A 15152-nucleotide genomic window follows, 5' to 3' on the forward strand; every position below is an offset into this window, starting at 1 on the left:
ATGCCAACTCCCTTATATGGTCCGTATTTTACCAATTAGGAAACGAAAACTCAAAGATTTTAGAGTCCCACAGCTAGAAATCGCAGAGCTCTCTCCAATCCCAGATTGTCAGATGCTAAGGACTAGAGGTGTATCAATGTCCCCAGCCCACTACCCTCTGACAGTGGGTGAGACCTGCTACCCCATGGATTGTGGGAGAATTTTGCCATAAGGTTCAGACCCAAGGAAGAAACCAGAGATTCCCAACTTGACTTATTTCCTGAATTTGCTCTCACACTGTATTCCTTACGTTATCAGGGTTATCTGATTTGGCTGGATTAACGAATAATCGGTAATTTCAAATGGCCAAACACTGAGCTAAATCGTTCTCTCCCTGAATCTTTACACCCTTCCTAAGTGATGGGTGATCTCATTCTGTCTATTTTGCAGAAGAGGAAAATGCGGCTTACAACAATCTTCCGTCAAATGCCTGGGGGTGCAATGATGGTAAAGAACAACCCGTGAGGGTTTTGTCCTTCAGGGCAGGGAGTGAAGTGTGTACTAAGCATGTCAGAGAGAGAGAGAGAGAGAGAGAGCGCGCGAGCGCCCAGGATAGACCTGAGACCTGGCCCAGCTCCAAGCTTTCCTCACCATGGAATCGGCAGTAGGGTCGACAAAGGCCAAATCCAATTCAGTAAACACAGACTTCTGGTAAGCGAGTGCCCGCACGTTTGCTCTGTGTCAGTCAGGGGTCGCGGAGGCCTCGGATACTAAAGAGTCCTGCCGAGAGGCCAAGTGCAGAAAGCTGGGCCTGCGCTTTTCTCCATTCACGAGAAGAATGACCATGTGGGGCACTCAGCCAAGGTCAACCTGGAACTGGAAGGCTGAACCCAAGCTTGGAGGAGCCAGAGCCAAGGTGGAAAGCTCCAGGCGCTGGGAGGGCAGGGACGGGGCGGCTGGAGTAAAAGGCCAAGTGTGGGAATGTTTATTGAAAAGAACGTGCCGGGGAGAACCCAGCCCTCACACCTCCGGGATCGGGAAGCTGGCTGTCTGCGGAACGCCAGCCCTGCCAGATGAGTTCAGCCATTTCCACTTTGTAAAGTTCTTGGTACACAAACGCAGGGCAAATCCAGCCATGAATGTGATTTCTAAAAGGAGATTATTGAAAAGGTGGTTCTGCTTCTTTCCAATTTCTAGTCTGGTGGTCAGGAGGGGGGCAGTGGGAAGAAAAGCTCCTAGACGTTTGCAGACATCCCTGTCGCATTCCAGAAACCACTATGCCCTAACAGCAAGACAAGGGGGCGCCATATCTTCAAAGATTTCTCAAGAGGAGGCCGGAGCTGAAGGCAAAGAGAGTGGAAGGATGGAGGGAGAATAGAGGGGACAAGTCACGCGTCCATGTCCTCATACAGTGACCCTGGAATAACATGACCCCATATTGCCCTCTGACTGCTGGAACTTCAAGGCGAACATGAGGCGGCTCGAGGAAGCGACACACTGATTACATATCTAATTTGCTGTCACTGTCCTCATGACATCACATATGTCACTGTGGTTTTCCGGATTACTGTCGACTCTGAACACACGAATCTGTTTTCCCTGATGAGTTGGTTTGCTTTGGCACTGGTTTTCTTTGCTTCCTTCCTGTCGGCGTCACTTCTTAGATCTCTGCCAGTGTTTTTGGTGTCTCCCGAACTCCCAAATGTACGGGAGCTTTTTCTAGACTGCTGACTCTTCTGGCCTTTCTCTCGCCTTATCACTCAAAATGATATCGAACCTCACGAAACTGTCTGGCCTCGCTCCTTCTGGAGAGATGCAGCCCAGCGTTTCCCCCTTGATGTTTTGCGCTGTGCTCCGGGCTGGGGCAAAGTGAAGTCATCACAACTGCTCTTTTAAGCTCAAGGCATTTGATAAATGAAGTTGTGTGGGGTCCTGGCAGGCAACGTGCTGGAGCCAAGTACAGTGACCATCTGTGGACCAGTCTCCTTACCCCTTTATTATAGGCCCATAGTCAAGTTCAAATTGCTTTGTTAAACTTTCTGGGTGTCTCTCTCTCTTTTTATATCTCAGCTTTATACAATTATTCCCAACCCTCCCAAACTGACAGTGAGGGAGAGGCATTTGAAAGGGCTGCTCAGCTTAAGTCTTCTGAAGATTTGCATCGTGACTGCGTTTTTCTAATTTCCTGGCATCTACTCTGTTCTCCTGGACCTTTCAAAAACAATTATGAGTGCATGAATAAATATAATAACTCATTCCATCAATATTTGGGGGCCATCCTTTGGACGTCCTGTCTCCAGACATTTTAGACTTGAAAATTCATTAGCATTAAGGGTGCCTGGATGGCTCATTCGGTTAAGCGTCGATTCTTGATTTCGGCTCAGGTGTTGATGGTGGGGTCATGAGAAAGAGCCCTACATGGGGCTCCATGCCAGGCATGGAACCTGCTTAGGATTCCCTCTTTCCCTCCCCCTCCCCCATGTTCTCTCTTTCCCAAATAAATAAATAAATCTTTAAAAAATAAAATAAACAAAATTCATTTAGCATCCATCAACATTTCCAGACCAAGGACATCTTGTACATGTTCTCAAGGATCTCACGATCTCATTAAGGACAAGGAAGAAGTACCGATTTATACATTGTTTCTGAACACAGAGGATAACATCTGGAGGAAAGAAGAAAGTTAGTACATTAATTATCCTTATGTTTCTATCAGAATTTATTTTGTCCACTATGTCAGCTTGGGAAACAAAGCCATTCCTTTATAAATTTTTCCCAATCAAATGTCCTATCTTCCTATCTAGAGAGCAACTTGTCTTGGGGTTTTTTTGGGGTTTTTTTGGTTTTTTTTTTTTGCCTTTTTCTCCTTCCTTGATATCCTTTCCCTTCTTGTAATAAATGCAAGATCTGTGGGCCAGTTCTGATCCTAAGAGCTCCAGTAAAATGTGGTTGAATCAGGGGACGGGATTTGGGTTCCTGAACCACTGAAGGCATCCTACGGCCTCCAGGCTTCACTGGTCATCTGCTGGGTTTGCTACAGGAGTGCCGAGGATGGGGTTGTGATTTCTGGTAAAAGCAAGGGCTAGATTGGGCTCCTTTGATGTGGCATCTCTGCCATCACCCCCAAAAGATTTGGGGGCTCATGTGCTCCTTTTATAAGCCCAAACCTTTTCCCCTCTGCCAGGGAAAGCCAGAACTGCTTCTTGTTTTACTAGCATTCCACTGAACTGACAGGTTGATCTTCTCGATATTGAAGAACATGGGACTCTCAGTTTATTTGGGGTTTCTAGAATGGTCTTTAGTAAAACCCTCTCCTTTTCTTCATATGGGTCTTACCCTTTTATTGATAGGCTTGTTCCTATGTCCTTTACAGTTTTTGTTGCTTCTATGAATAGGGTCTTTCTTCCCTTTAAATTTTCTAATTGAGCATCACAGTTCACCAGATCTCTTATATCTGACTACCTTGCTGGGCTGTTTTTTTAGTTCTAATGGTTATTTAACTTGAACTTCTTGGATTGTCTATATAGATCGTGCTCTCTTTATTTCCAGTCTTTACACTTTTTTTCCCCCTTTATTGCAATGGCCAGGGCCTTCCTCACTGAGACATACCAGCAGTGACAGCTGACATTGCTGTCTTATTTCTTCCTTTAGGGGTCTGCTTTAGTATTTCACCAGGAAATAGTGTTTGTTGTAGTTTTAGGGTAGATACTCTTTAGGCAGAGCTTTAAAAAAAAATAAAAAGAGAGAGAGGGAGAGAGAAGGATTTTTCTGTCCCAGTTAGCCAAGATTTCTTACCAGGAGAGAATTTCATCAAATACAAAAATCTCAAAAAAAAAAAAAAAAATACAAAAATCTCATGAAGCACAGGATTTCCATAACAATTATTGATAATTCAGAATAAGTTTATCTTACGACAACTTTTATGCTTTTGCAATCTTTCCAAAGTTATCAGTGTCGTAGTCAAATAACTATAAATGAATGCCCTTCTCAGGACAAGTGGGTCTTTTTAAAAAAAACCATGGTGTGATCCCATTTTTAGAGCTGTTAGCAGAACATGATGTGTAGTGTAAATCATTGTTCTAAATAAGGTCCATGATTACAGAATACTGTTTTAAAAAATAATTCAAAACGTGAGCATTAAAACCCAAGTTATAGGTGTCGTTTTGTGTGCCGATAGAGAAGAAAACCTCAAATCCTACCTTTATAAATCAAATGCATTTTCTCACTCTGTATCTTTACATACCTCCGCCTTTCACAATATATCTTGTCCCCCTCGAACTCCTAATTTCCCAGTCCCAGCCTCAAAAAAGGCACAGCTAGAAAGAAAAAATTTATTTCTCCATACTTAGGCATCCTACTTCACTTAAAACAAATAACTGGTAAAAATCCAGACCAAGTGGGGATGAAACACTCAACAGCTTTGCCTTTCGTGTGGAGGAGAGGGAAACAGGTTGTTCTAGAATGGAGACCAATATTAGCCCATGTCTGGAAAGGTCAAAACAATTAACATGAAATACTAAACTCGCATGAAATCCAGTGTCTGAATGGTGTAGCTCCCAGATGCTCCCCATACCATGCAGCACACCAGGATTGAGAAAACAGTCCCGAGTGTCGCACAATAGGACCCTCTTGCCCGCTGACCTTGTGTGTTTCCCAAGGTCCTTGATTCTGCCACTTTCAGCATCCCTGTCTCTGTGGATTTATGACGTGTTGCCAATGTTATTACTTTCCCTGCTTCTACCCCTTCCAGCCCAAAGAGTTTCAGCATTGTAAGTAACACATTTTCACACAAGGGAGCCGAAAAGTCCAGAAGCAGAATTTCTCAGCAAGAGGAGCTGTAGGCAAAGGAGCTCCCCACCCCACCTTCGAAGCTGGCACCTAGGTGGTGGACACTGGTGGAAGCTGGACACGAGTCAGAAAGATGAAACGGGGGAGAATGAGGAGATCCCAAGGGAGGAAAAGGATGCTGAAGGGAGATTCATCCCATTTCCCCTCATGGTGAGTGCCAGGCCAGCTCTGGGAGCTGAGGCCTCCTCCAAATTTGTAGAGGCATCCTTGGTTCCCTTAGCAAGAACTGAATGTCTCTTCCTTGGGGCCTGTGGGACACTTTGTATGTGGAAAAGTTTTATTCCTAGATGCCATCACCGTAAGAACCTGTAGATTGAGGAATCAGCCGGTGCTTATAGTCTACTATTGCTTCATGGCTTTTCATGACAAGTTTCTCCTGTCTCTTCTGGAACAGAACTGCTGTTGTCTTTGCTATGGTCTCTCTGATTATGTGAATCTGGGGCCCTTTTGTACCCTCTCTGTTTTAAATACATATGTGCTGACTATTTCTCCCTTGTTGATAATACAAAGCAAAGGTAGGTCAAATAATGAGTGCCGAGGTCATACTCTCTCTTACCTGTTAGATAATTGCCGCCGGAAACCATTCCGATCCCTGTAACAAGTTCCGGTACTTGGAGCGGATCCTAGGGTCTTAGGCCGCCCCCCATCCTCCACACAACCAATTATTCCCTTCAGGACCAAGACTCCACCTCCCAGCTGCCAGGAGTTTTGGCTACCAGCCGAGTCTCTTCAGCACTTCCCCTCAGCTAAAGGAAGCTGCCTCACCCATGGTGAAATATCTCTTTGAGGCCAACCTACATCCAGTGGCTAGTCCATGGGTGGGCCCGAAGTTTGGCTCCCTCACATCCATGGGGACAAGTCAGAGGGCCACCCCAACTTCAGGGCTTCCCATGGGATCCCCTGAGGTCTTTGGTGCAAGATACATTGCCATTCGACTTCTCCCTTTGCTCCATGCCGATTCTGTTACTCTCTCACAGGTGCTGGTCCTCCAAACACTCTTGCCCATAAATATCCATCTCAGAATCTATGTCCCACAGAACTAAACATAAGCCTTCCTCCCCTGTTGGTTAGTTTCTAATTACTTCTTCATATAAGCAGATATCCCTATCTATATACCTCCGTGCCTATGTTAAGTGTGTCTGTCTTATATGGACATATAGATCCTTTTTGCATTTAGTCCATATCCAGTTCAATGACAGCTTATTTCCAAGGACAAAACTCAGATCTGAGATGGCATGAGTTCTACTGGCTCACAGAATGGGAAAGTCCAAGAAGGAGTCTGGCTCCAGGAACAGTTTGATCAGGGTTGAAATGACATCACCACGACCCTCATCTGATTTCTCTCATTCGATCTCTTAGCCCTGTCACTGCCATATAGGCTTCGTGTTGAGAGAGGGCTGTATCTGTTGGCTGTTATCACAACGTGCTACTGACCCAGCAACCACAAACTATCAGAGGGTATTTCTTTCTTAACTATCTGCTGGTCAGCTGATGCCAATGGGATATATTCACCCCCTTTGGGGGGAGGGCGATCAAGTTAGATTCCAGGTGGCTCTGCTCCACATGGGGGTCCAGTCGAACTTGGCCCCTCCACACAGGTGGGGGCCTCATCCTGAGATTGGGCTGAGGGGGCGCAACTAGCCTTGGGGAGTCTTCTTATGACTGCAATAAAAGGCCCAAGCAGGGCCAAACACACAAGCACACTTCATGTCCTGCTTGGGTTACATCAGCTAACATCTCAGGGGCCAAAGCAAGTCACATGCTGGAGCCCAAACTTAAGGGCTGCACACCCTCAGGCAAGTCACATGGCCAAGCCTGCCACAAACACCGGAAAAAGCGTGTTCCTCTCAGAGAAGTAGGTTCAGGGAGGAGGATCAATGAACGATAATCAAACCTAAACCAGAGGCCTTCCTCCATCTCTCAGTCCCAACAGAGATTCGATCTCTTCAGTATTTACTTCTTCCCAACTTCAAGTCAAAGGAGAAGGGTGCCAGCCTCAAATCCCAGCAGCAGTTGCCTTGTTTCTCACCGGCCCTGGTGTACCCTCACCCGTCCCTGTACCAGTTCTTGTGACAAACGGGACTACTTGTGCTGGCTAGAGCTAGCAGGCAGGAGACCTTGCTCGAGGTGCATGGGTAAATTCTACACACAGAAATCAGGACACAGTTATAAGAATGAAAGTCGGGGCTCCTAGGTGGCTCAGTTAAGCGGCTGCCTTCTGCTCAGGTCATGATCCCAGAGCCCTGGGATGGAGCCCTGCCTCTCTCTCTTTCTCTCTCTCTCCCCTTCACTGCTCTCACACTCTCTCTCTCTGGCTCTCTCTCTCTCATAAATAAATAAAATCTTTTTTAAAAAAATGAGAGTCAAAGGATACTGAGCTGCAGAAAACCTCCTATGTCCGCTCTAGGGATCTCACACTCACCCCCCATCCCCAACTCTCCTGCTCTCGCTCTTAGAGCTGGGGCTGTTTCTCCTGGGCTTGCATCCATTACATGTCCTACTCTTCTCTCAGGTTCTGGACTCTGGAGTCCTGTGCCTCATCTCCTCCAGGCTTATCTCTCAGCGTGCCCTCTACAAATGCACTCAGAATTGCCCCTCCCCAGAGGATAAGTCCCAAGACACCTATTTCTCTCTGGTTGCCCATCCTGGCTGCTGGCTTGGAGGCCAGACATCTCGCCGGCATCACCCTTCTCTTCCCCTGGTTGCACTGCCGCCCCTCCCTCCTGCCCTACCGAGGGTCCGCAAACCAGCAGGCCACATATGGGCCACCCTGACCAACCACACGGCTGGAACTGATGGGGATCTCACACTGCTGGCCTGGGGCCTCTCTCAGGTCTCTTCTACAGGAGAGAGATTTATTTCCCTGAAGTTTTAGGGCAGGAAAAGACTCGCTTTCTGGAGGCATGCCAAGAAAGGAGGCAATCCACCCAGGAAACAAACAAGACCCTTTTCTCTATAGTCTTTCCTGTTTCCCCGTGTCAGACCCTCCCGGCTCCCCCTGAGTGAAAGGAAAGCTGTCAGGATCAAAGCGGGGTATTTGTGATGAATGGCTGCTGGCTGGACCCGCACAGGAAGGACTGTCAGCCTGTTAACTCCTTCTTATCCATGACGGGCTGGCTGCATTCACAAGGCTTCTAGAGGCACGTTTCAATAAACACAACATCTTTTTACGACCAGAGAGAGCCAAGCCAACTGGAAAGTTGGGAAGGATGACTAGGGACTCAAAAGACAACAAAATCTACCTTGGAGTCTTTTTTGATGGTTGCAGCAGCTTCATAATAGATGATCTGACCTATTTGCCCCAGGAGGGTGAGAAGACTAAAAACATGAGCCCTGGAGGGAGAGCAGTTATATTACTCTCTTTTCCATCTCTCTCTAGCTAGGAGACCTTAAGTAAGCTACTTAGCCTTTCTTCACCTCAGCATCCCCATCTTTAAAATGGAGAGAAGATTTACAGGAACCTCATGGTGTTGGTGGAGGGAATAAATAAGAGAATTCATATGGCACATTTAACCTAGTGACTGGCATATGGTGCAAGGATAATTAACTTTCATGGTGCTCATTATTGTTATTATTGTTATTACTCCAGTGGAGGACAGGAGGCAGCACCCAGGCTTGCTGAAAGCCAAAGTCTTAAAATTACAAGACGTGCTCTGCATAATTGAAATTTACACAATGTCAGAGTCTCTGGGCCTTCCTGTTCTGTTAAATAAGCACGCACAGAATCTTTGCCACACCTCCCAAGACGACAGAATGTGATCGTTTACAAACAAAAATGAGTTAGAGCCTAAGATTACTGAACAGGACTGGGAGCGAGATTACATCACAGGCTAGCCCCAGACCTTTCATTTCCTAAACAGCTTCTAAGGACCCTGGCTTCACGGTACAACAGTGAGCAATAGTGGTTTGCAAACTGATGAGAGAAACAAAGGGATGCATTGCTACCTAACCATCTGTGGTGAGTGCTCAAAATAAAAAAAAAAAGAAAGAAAGAAAGAAAGAAAACACTGGAAGGATTCTGCAACTCTGCACATCTTAACTCCACCCTTCCTTATGGAAGTCTTTATTGTGGAACTCATCTTAGATGACTTCTAACTCATGGCAAAGTTAAGACATTGAAAAAGCACCCAGTGCTTGTGAGCTTCTAGATTGTTCCACTGAATTATAAACGAGAACATGCTAGGACTTTGGTATTTGGCCCCAACAATTTCTAAGACACACTTCCTGTCAAATAAATTTTATGAATTTGCTGAAAGGGGCTTACAGCCATGAGACTTTCTATCACCCACCTTCATCCCCCAACCTGGATCTGGAACCGTTGTAAACCATAACACCCCAAATGAGGACGATCACAATGCCTGAGGAAACCACAGTGAAAAAAACGTCGCTTGTGGTTTATTTTCATAGAGCCATAGTAAGGAGAAACAGGATGGTTTCAAGAAATAAACTATTAAATTTATAGAGTCAAGAAAAATCTTAGTTATAATTATAGTCTAGACTGCCTCTCTTAGCAACCATCTCACGTAACACAGAGTAATTTGTGGAAATGTGGGGTCAGTAAGACAGCAAAAAATGAGGGGTAGCTTATCTGAGCATGATAGAGGAAACCCACTTCCTATCCACTTGCTGAACAAGCCAAGTAGATAGAATATTAATGAAGGGTAAAATACTGAGATAAGACTCTTATCTAAAAATCCAGTAGACATAGAAATAGTAGTATTTCCAGATTCTGTATTTATCCCTATGATATTTATGTGAGAGGAAGAACTTCTGTCATTACTGGACTTAAAATGCTGTTAACTGAAATAACATTCTTTGTTAATTATGAGGAAACCGCAAGGACAACTATATTTTAAAACCTTCCATTTCTCTTTTGTGCAAATGAGTTTTAATGTGTTGGAGAATAAAAGGAGTTGATCTATTTAAAGAATTCTGGTAGAAAATCAGATTCAAAAATCTTTTTGACACCTTAGGTTTGCGCAAAGTAGTTACTGATGCAGAGGGAAGGTGGGGAGAGAAAAGTAAATGACACAATAATAGGGTACCAAGCGAAGGCTTTTCTTACTAAAATGGAGGTAGAGAAGCAGGAGGAGGAGGAAACGGAGAACAGGAAGAAAAAAGGAAGTGGGGGGTGCAGAGGAGAAACAGAGAAAGGAAAAAACATAGAGGGCTTCAAATAGACTAGTAATAAAGTCACAAGGCCCCTTGTTTTAATCCATTTTATTCATACTGCTGGTTTAAAAGAGGAAGGAGGTGATGAAAAGCATTATGAAATCTTCCTCGTTAGAGAAGTCTCTAACGAATAAGAGACCCGTGATTTAGAGAGAGAGAGAGACAGATGAGCACTGACTTACAACACAAGGAAAACAACCATCTTTGATTTAATGCTGCCTGACAGCCAATCAGTGCCAACAGGCAAGAAAGGAGGCACCTGGGAAGAGCCAAAGCTCCTCACTGACTTTCGGGGCATAGAAGTGAGAGAAAACTGCTCAGAACTGCCTTTAACTTTTACAGAGCCCAAAGCAAGAGTAGAAATACTCTTATACCTATGTATAAATATTTTACACTTTTAAGTGAAGCTCACAGACTTCTAAATAATTTTTTTCTATTTAACAAATGTATTTCTATTTGATTGTTTTATAACAACACAATTAAACAGGAGGTATAAATATAATAGAGTTTATATGACTGAAAATCAGTAAAATAGCAAAAGACTAAATTTCTTTATTATTGCTCACATTGGGTATTCTGTTGATGGCCAGTGATGTCCAAATGAATAATAAAATAAAAACACACATAATTCGGGACACCTGGGTGGCTCAGTGGGTTAAGCCTCTGCTTTCCACTCAGGTCATGATCTCAGAGTCCTGGGATTAAGCCCGGCATCATCATCAGGCTCTCAGCCCAGCAGGGAGCCTGCTTCCCCCTCCCTCTGCCTGCCTCTCCCCCTGCTTGTGTTCTCTCATTCTCTCTGTCAAGTAAAGAAACAAAATCTTTAAAAAATAAAATAAAATAAAACTATTTCCAGTTCTAGGTAATCCAGTGTGCATTAACTGCCATTGTAAAGAACTGGTGCTTCGTTTCATGTATTTCAAGCCTAGAGGTGTGTGTGTCTACACAAATTCAACAGTAATGGGAGTTGTTCAACGTCACAAAATAGTCCTTGGCCACCATGTGCAATGCTTGTGAATACAAAATAATCCATGAGTCCCTCTGGAACCACTTTTTAGAACATGAAATAAAGCAATTAAATGTACTTTCACTACAACAATGATTTTTTTTTTTAATGCACTATCTATTGCATTCATGCATAGAAAGGATTTGACGAGTTTGTAAAAAAAAGTGTTCCTCTCTAACTGGGTGCTTCGGCCACTCCAATTCTTCCTGCACTCGGACACAGTGCCTGCCTCAATGTCAGCAGTAGAAGGAACCACAGACCTTCTCAGACTGTCACCCTTTGTCCCCAGCTAAGGGCAAGAAAATATGGAGAATCAGTTCACTAGGTCATCAGCATAGCAAGTCATGAGAAAGAGCTCAGTTTGGGGTGATGGGCTGTGCTGTGCAGGCACTCAGGGCCAGATTCCAAGAGGTCAAAGTGCACAGCTATTTGTGGCATGTGGGGACCTTCCAAAGACCCAAAGCAGAACCATTTCGCCTGGGTATAAGAAAGATGCTTCATCCTCAAGCAAAACAAAGGAATGTTAGGTTAGACTGTAAAATTGTAATTAATAATGCCAATGCACTATGTTGTTTTTTCCTTTCACAGTTCTTTCAACTTTGTTCCTACTTGTCTATTTTTCCCTACATATTTCTTTTTTTTTTTTTTTAAGATTTATTTATTTATTTATTTGATAGAGATTACAAGTAGTCAGAGAGAGGCAGGCAGGGAGAGAGGAGGAAGCAGGCTCCCCGCTGAGCAGAGAGCTCGATGCAGGGCTCGATCCCAGGACACTGAGACCATGACCTGAGCCGAAGGCAGAGGCTTTAACCCACTGAGCCACCCAGGCGCCCCTTCCCTACATATTTCTTACCGTGAATAGTTAAGACATGAAATGATGGCCGCCAGCATGGGACCTTGACCCGGTCATTTTCTCCCTGTTTTCTCATCTATAAAGAGAAGCAGATGGACTATATAATTTCTGCCTTAATATGCTATAGTTCTCAAGTTCTCTTCTTGCTTAAGGAGAAGGAAGCATTAGTATAAGGAAAGAGCAAAGACTCTGGAGTCGATGAAACCTGGTTAGCTCTGTGATTTGGGTCAAGTTACTTAATCTCTCTGGGCCTCGGTTTCTTCATCTGTAACAATTACTAGTGTAGACAATTATGTCTACATATGTCTTATGTCTTCATATGGAGACAATTATGACTGCCCTATAGGATGGTATTCGGGATGAAAGGAATTAATGCATATTAAGTTCCCACTAGAGTACTCTACGCACAGAAATGTACATTATGTAAGGTAAAACCCACATTTGGAAGAGAAAGCAAAGGGAAACGTGTGTGTGCATACACACGCAAGCATATGTGTGTGCCTGCCTGTGCACATTTGTTGAAAAACTTTAGGATGGTAGCATGGGATCTGGGGTGGGGATGATGGGAAGTGGGTGGGAACTTGTGGACCCAGAAAAGAAACTGCTGATTTCTGAATTGCATTTGGGAGCCGGAGAAAATTAATTTCTCTAGATTTGAAAAACTGAGGAAGGAAGCCTCTACGTTTGAGTCGGCCTTTTCGTGTAACATATACGGAGAAAAGGTAATGATTCCTAAGGACCCAGCTCAAAGAATTTTCAGAGAGCACACACTCAGGGCTCCAGCATGTAATCAAGAAATAGAACGTTACGAGCACCCACACAAGCTCCCCTGTGACGCCTCCCACCCACTCACAAATCCCTACCACACCCCCTTGCCAAGGGAAAGTCTTGTCTGATTTCTAGCTCACGGATTCCTTGGCCTGTGTTTGAACTTTTTATATAAGTGGAATGTGTAATATGAACTCGTGGGTGTCTGGCTTGTTTCTCTGACTGTTATATTTGTGAGGTCCAACCGTGTTGCTGCATAAAGCTCTAGGGTGTTTGTCCTCAGTGCTGTCTAGTATTTCAGGGTATGACTCTGCCTCAGTGTGTTTACTCATTGTGCTTTTGCTGCTAGGAAGGTTCTAGTGTATGTCTTCGGTGAATGCTTCTGCTGGGGGTATAACTAAGAGGGCAACAGCTGGGTCACAGAGTATGCACATTTTCAGCAGCTGTAGATGTTATCAAGCAGGTTCCAGGAGAGGCTGTACCAACTGACACTCCTACCAGCATCTCAGTGTAAGACGCTGACTGAAGAAAAGACCCTAGAGTTTGGCTTCTTGTGATTTGGGCTTTGGTAACCAATCATAAATGACTTCTCTTCCAGGTCTCTACTGTGATTCACTAGGCAATGTAATGACCTGTTCACTCCAAACCTTCCCACACCCTCTCGCGCACTGCCTGTCACTGGGTGAATTGGACGGGGCCCTCTCCAACTTTCTTAAAATTGGAAGTCTTTTGGGTGACTGGTGCAAGCCAATGGTCCAAAGTGACGGTTATGGTCAAAACATAAATATGTGTACACAGAGTAGGAATGACCTTGTGCAATGCAAATCCTTAGGAGAGATTTGTTGAACAAGATATTTAAAGGACAAAGTCACACCAAGTACAATCTACTTCACCACAAGAGAGTGGATTTTTGGCCCCAAGTCTCCCCGTCTCCCCTTCCTCCGCCAGGGCTTTGCCAGAGCTGTCACCCCCCCTTGCGCTCAGGTATGCCCCAAATCTGCTCCCTGTTGCTCTGTGGGGAGAATTGAAACAAGCTAGCTATCCCTCCCCCCTCAGAGCCATTCTAGAATGCTCCCGGAGAACGGGTGACGCCAAAGCGCGAAGCTGACACTGTCTAATTGTCTCGGAGCAAGAAAGTCTGAATGACCCCATTTGAATCTCTCACTTTCATGTGGCAATGGGAAAAGCAGGCCGTTTGCACATGACGGATAGAGTGCAAGACTTGCTGTAAATGTTGTTTATATTGCCTGGGGCAGATCAAATGACTTGAAGGATTAACGTATCATAATAAAAAAGACTCAGCTGCATGAGGAAAAGCCAGAAAACCCCACTCCCCTCAACACTGAGTCATTTTTTTGACAGATTCAACTTGGCAAAAAAAAAAATTATGTTGGGCTGTAGTCCCTGCTCTGTTACAGGAGACTTTGTTTGGAAGCAAAATGTAAAAAGGCAACTGTTGCATGAAACCATTAGACCCTAGATCCAATTCTCTTTTTCTGTCCACTCTTTCAAGGATTTCCAAGCCAGGGAGGCTTTGCAGACAGAACCTGTGCCCAGTGCACAGGTATGGTCTTTCCTTGGCCCATTTTTTTTTCCTTACGTTTGCCAGGAGGTAGATACCCAGGGCTCGTACAAAGTCCGGCCAAGAATCAGCACATGTAGTGATGAGCCACTTACACATGCACAGATTACTGGGAGAAAGGGGGGATGGCCTGGCTGGGTCATTTCTGGAGAGCCATCCTTCATACACCATGCTTGTCTGCCATAACCCAGCAGTCAGTCCCAGGCCTGTTATTTACGTTCGCTTTCAAATCCCTGTGTCCTATTACAAGCAGCATTAAATTCCTGCTGCTGCCTTTTTGGGGTGGGGGTTAGAGTATTTTTCCAGCACTGTTTATTTTAAATTTCGAGTTATTATTGTTATTTCTTCTTGGTGGTTAAAAGTCCAGTTGGAAAGGTTTTCCACAAGACTGAAAATTCCTGAGAAACCCTGACAATATTCAGCATTCATGATTACCTAGACGGACATATTTTATGAAAATTGCATTGCCTTCGAATGACTTCCTATGAATGAGCTTGAATGTTAGGATTCTGTGAGATTGGATTTCAGAACATATTTAACATATTTCCATCTGGCAACCTTGAGATGTCTCTCAATAACAGTGATTATGAAAGGATTGTTATTTGGTATAAAAACATTGGCTCAGGATGGACAAGGCTTCCTGAAAAATGTTGTACATCTTTATGGTTGACGTTTTTGTTGTTTTGAATTAGGTGGGTTTTTTTTTTTAATTTTTAAATTTTTATTTTTATTTTTATTTTTTTACCATCAGCTTGAAATATTTCACTATAAAACTCTCTCTATCCTACCTCCAACAAAGCTGGCAATTTTCCCTCAGAATTGTAAGAACTCAAATTAAATCACATCCATGAAAATACTTTTATTAGTGGGAGCCCGTTTCCCATATTTGTATAAATATAATGATGCTTATACAGTTTCTTATTTCTTAGGCTGGAGATCCAAAG

Source organism: Enhydra lutris, unplaced genomic scaffold, assembly GCF_002288905.1.
Source record: "Enhydra lutris kenyoni isolate GAN:26980312 unplaced genomic scaffold, ASM228890v2 scaffoldscaffold7, whole genome shotgun sequence".
In the NCBI taxonomy this organism is placed as follows: domain Eukaryota; kingdom Metazoa; phylum Chordata; class Mammalia; order Carnivora; family Mustelidae; genus Enhydra; species Enhydra lutris.